The sequence below is a fragment of the Sus scrofa genome, chromosome 9 (genome assembly GCF_000003025.6).
Source record: "Sus scrofa isolate TJ Tabasco breed Duroc chromosome 9, Sscrofa11.1, whole genome shotgun sequence".
NCBI lineage: Eukaryota > Metazoa > Chordata > Mammalia > Artiodactyla > Suidae > Sus > Sus scrofa.
Genome location: NC_010451.4, coordinates 6,004,078 through 6,008,970, shown reverse-complemented (window position 1 = coordinate 6,008,970; position 4,893 = coordinate 6,004,078). Strand labels below are relative to the sequence as shown.

At 49.0% G+C, this 4,893-nt stretch overlaps 1 pseudogene; it reads right to left on the bottom strand.

The window, feature by feature from the left end:
- On the bottom strand, positions 1,711–2,714 carry LOC100522023 (annotated as a pseudogene).

Below are 4,893 nucleotides of genomic sequence, written 5' to 3'. Positions count from 1 at the left end.
CCTTCCCATGAAGCCCGTGGCTGTCAGGCAGCTCCGTGACTCTCTCTCCAGTATTCCTGTCCTGCTGTATGTACCATCTGACAACCGGGTGAAAACTGTGCCTGGAGTTATCTGGAGAAACAGCGCAGCTGTGCAGCTCTGCGCCCCTCTTCGCGCCTTCTTTATACATCAGAAGGAGGAGGTTCCTTCCCTAAAGAGTCAGCTTTTCTCTTGTTTCCATACGCACCTCTTTAATGGATTATCCATTGGTTTCTCTCAACTAGTCCTCCTCTCCATATTATGGCCTCCGTTTGTAGGTGAGGAAATGGATCCAGAGAGAATTCCAACATGGCCCCATGGTCCTTCCGACCCGTACGTGGCTGAGCCAAGACGCAAACCCAGGTCGTTTCCTCTCGAGTCTCGCATTGTTTCCTCTCCGTGGAGTTCACCCACGTCCTCTCATCTGCCTTCCCTTCCCCTACTGCCCTCTATCCCCCCACCCCAAACTTCTCTCTCTCTGCGCTCAGAATCCCAGTACTTTGTCTCGGTCCCTGCCACTCCAGGGCACTCGTTGACTAATGCCTAGGTCTCCTCTGAACTATAAAGTCCACGAGGGCCAGGACCATATTGTGCTCATCATTGTATTCCCAGGGCCTCAAGAAGGCAGCCACCCTCGCTAAAGCACCATCAGCTGCCTGCGTCTTGCCGAGGCAAACCCCCCTCCTCGACCCGTCAGAGGATTTAACACTTCCGACCACGCCAACCTTCCCTCCCTGGGCTTTGGGGAGGCCACTCCCTCCTTGTTCTCCTCCTGCCTCGTTGACTCCCACCCACAGATTCAGCCTTCTGAGGGCCTCTCATATCTCTCCACCTCTTGTCATCCCTGCAGCCACTACTTAGGTCCAGGCTCTCATCCTCTGTAGTGTCGCAGCCTCTGAGCTTGTCTCCCCCAGTCCACATCCTGCTGTGACTGCAGAGTGCTCTGAAACACAGGTACGATCTTGCCGCTTCCTTGCTTTAGATTCTTAAGTGGCTGCTTGGAGTCAAAACTTGATCTGCTCATCATGACCAATGAGGCCTTCCGTCACCTGCTCCTCACCAGCCGCATTTCCCGTCAGACCCTCTAATCCCTCCGTGCTAGGGAAACACGGGCTTCCGAAGAGTTTCCAGGTCAGCTGTCTTTACCCAGGTCTCTGTGGCTTTGCCCATGCTGGGCCTTTGGCCTAGAATGCCTCTTCTTCTTTCTGTCTCCTTCCTCTCCACTAAACACCTTACCTTATCCTCAAACACGATCCAGTTTCACCTCCTCTGTGAAGTGTTCTGTGACTGTCCTTCCTCCACGGTTCCACAGAATTTGGTTCATAAAGCTATTATTGAACATTGCTGTCTTTATAGCTTGCTAGATGGGGCCCTCCTTTGGGGAAGACACCAATTTTTTTCTTCCTTTGCAGTTACGGGGCCAACATGAGGTATGCATATATAATAGATGTTTGATGAATGAATGAAAATCACATGCAGAAAGAAGGGGAGAAAGTTTAGAAGCCAGAGACAGAAGCTTACTTTGCATTTGGTTACTGTGTAACTCTGGCTGAGGAGCCATTTTTCAGAATAGGCCTGAAAGATTCTGAGAGATGAACGCAGAGAGCCAAAGCCAAGATACAGCAGACATGAATAACTTGCACATTTACCCCCTTGATAGTGAGAGTGATTTGTAGGACCTACAAGTCAGAGTCAAGCAGGAAGCTCCCTCTGTGAGGCTAGGGGCTGGGGCTTCTTGCTGGGGACCTGTTGTTGTGGCCTCTGGAACAGCGTTGCCAGGTGCTGCCGGATTTCCTTGGTCCTGGCCCCATAGATGAGGGGGTTGACCAGACATGGAAGCAGCAGGTAGAAGGCGCTGAGCAGATTGTGCACGTCCTGGGAGGCCGTGCGGGCCACACGGTAGACGATGGACGAGGACATGGTGGAGGAGTAGACAGTGAAGATGACCAGCAGGTGGGAGCCGCAGGTGTCCAGGGCCTTGGAGCGGGCCCCAGCCGAGGCCATTCGAAGTGCGGCCTGGATGATGCGGGCGTAGGAGGCTCCGAGTAGCAGCATGTCCAGGACTCGGTTGAAGATGCGGACGGCGAGCCCCACGGTCTTGTTTAGGGAGATGTCCCCGCAGGAGAGCGTCATCAGGGCCATGTGCTCGCAGGCAAAGTGGTGGATCACGTCGAGCGGCAGAAGCGAACCCGGGAGGCCAGTGCCACCACGGGAGCAACGATGCAAGTGCCCCTGGCAGCTGCCACCCCCAGCAGGCCAGCCAGCAACTGGCTCGTCACTATCTGTGGGTAGCGGAGCGGGTAGCAGATGGCGACATAGCGGTCCAGGGCCATGACCAGGAGGATATTGCAGTCAAAGACGATGAGGAAGTAGATGCAGAACATCTGGACCAGACAGCGAGCCAGAGAGATGCGGTTGAAGCGGGTGGAGAAGCTGAACAGCATGGCGGGCACCACGGTGGTGGCAGCACAGATGTTGACCGCCAGGAGCAGGGCAATGAGCAGGTACATGGGCTGGTGCAGGCTCCGCTGGGCCACCACCGTGCGGGTGACCAGGGCGTTGGCGGAGACGATCACCAGGTAGAGGCTGAGGAAGGGCAGCACCAGGAGGGCCCGGGACTCCTGCAGCCCTGGGAAGCCCAGCAGGAGGAAGCTGGTGTAAGACACGGTGGAGCTGCCGTTGGTCCACCCTGACATGTTCCCTGGGCAGCAGGGTGGCTCTGGGGAGATGAGAAGGACAGGAGGCCCGGTTTCTGTGCCTTGGCCCCCACTAGGGCTGGCCCCAGATTGACCAGGCTTTGATCTTCAAGAGTCTCCAATATCCCTGTAGAAAAAATGAGAGATGAAAGCTCCTTATTGACTGGGAGATGCATCTTTCAGCAAATCTTTATCCAGGAGTTCCTGTTGTGGCTCAGCAGGTGGAGGACCTGACGTTTTCTCCATTAGGATGTGGGTTCGATCCCTGGCCTTGCTCAGGGGGTTAAGGATCCTGTGTTCCCATGAACGGTGGTGTAGGTCGTGGGTGCATCTCGGATCTGGTGTTGTCGCGGCTGTGGCGTAGACCCCAGCTGCAGCTCCAATTCAACCCCTAGCCCGGGCACTTCCATATGCCACAGGTCTGGCTGTAAAAAGAAAAAAAAAAAATCTTAGCATTTCAAACAAATTCTTCAAGGGAGATTTTAGCTGTAAAATTATTGGGTCACATTATATGAACATTTTTGAGGGTGTCAAGTAGATGTCTGAGAAAGTTACATCAATCTTATCACTGAATCACTTGTGCTAGTATTAAATGGCCATGAATAAAAAATTATTTTAGTACGTTGATGGTCGAAGATGCTATTGCATTTTAATTTGCATGCTCTCTTTTGTGACTTTTCGGTTTGTGTACTTTGTTCATATACCCTCAGAGACTATTTCTCCTAGTGGTCTAAGTACTGAGATCATCGTCCCTTTTATACTCATTGAAACAGATTTTCCAAATTTTGTTAGGATATTTATTTATTTATAATCTTATTAAGGATAAGTGTTTTAAAATTACAAAATGAAATCTATTGCTATTTCTCTTTGTGAGTTCTTTTCTTGGTTTTTTGTTTTATTTTTAAAAATTTTTGGAGTTCCCCTCGTGGCTCAGCAAAAAGGAATCTGACTAGCATCCGTGAGGATGCAGGTTTGATCCCTGGCCTTGTTCAGCGGGTTAAGGGTCTGGCATTGCCATGAGCTGTGGTGTAGGTTGCAGACATGGCTCAGATCTGGCATTGCTGCGGCTGTGGTGTAGGCCAGCAACTACAGCTCCGATTGGACCCCTAGCCTGGGAACTTCCGTATACCGCAGGTGCAGCCCTAAAAAGACACAAAAAAATTTAAATTAAATTATAGTTGATTTACAATGTTTTGCCAATTTCTGCTGTATGAAAAAGTGACCCAGTCATATATATTATATATACACATATATATACCTATATACACACATATATATGTATATATTCTTTTTCTCATATCTTTTCTTGATTTTTAGCTTAGCAAGTCCTTCCTCATTCAAAGATCAAAAAGATAATATACTATATTTTTTCTTTAAAATACAGCTTAATTTTTTTTTTTGCCCATGCCTGTGCCGTGTGGAAAGTCCCAGGCCAGGGAGCGAACCTGCACAACAGCAGTGACCCAAGCCATAGCAGTGACGGTGCTGGATCCTTAACCCACTGAGCTACCAGGGAACTCCCAGCTTAATTTTTTATAGTCAGTTTTGATGTACATGAAATTCAATTTGATATGTGACATGAAGTCATGGTCTAACTTGATATTTTTGCCCCAAGTAGCTAAATAGTCCTGCTTGTCCTGTTTTCTCCCCGCTTTGTGTTACTGTCTTTATCCTGTCTTTATCCTCTTATATGTGAAGGGGTCATTTTATAGGTAGTGATGTTCTTTTTTGGGGGGCCAATACCATGCTATTTTAAGAACAAAACTGAGATGTAATTCACATACCCTGTAGTTTACTTGCTGAAGTGTATAATTCAGTGGTTTTTAGTAAGTTTGCCGAGTTGTGCAACCATCACCGCAATCAGCATTGTCAGCACCACAAGTAGAAACCCTGGCCCTTCCCCTCTTTCTCCAATCCCCTCGGCCCTTTGCAACCAATCACGAGTCTGCTTTCTGAATCAATGGATGTGCCTCCTTTGGACAACTGATGTTAGCGGAATCATACAATGTGTGCTCTTTTATGGCAAGTTCTTTTCTTTTTGTTTCACTTACCATAATGTTTTTAAGGGTCATCCATGTTATAGCATGCACCGGTATGTCATGACTTTTTTTTATTTTTATTTTTTGGTGCCTTTTTTAGGGCAGAACTCATGGCATATGGAAGTTCCCAGGCCAGGAGT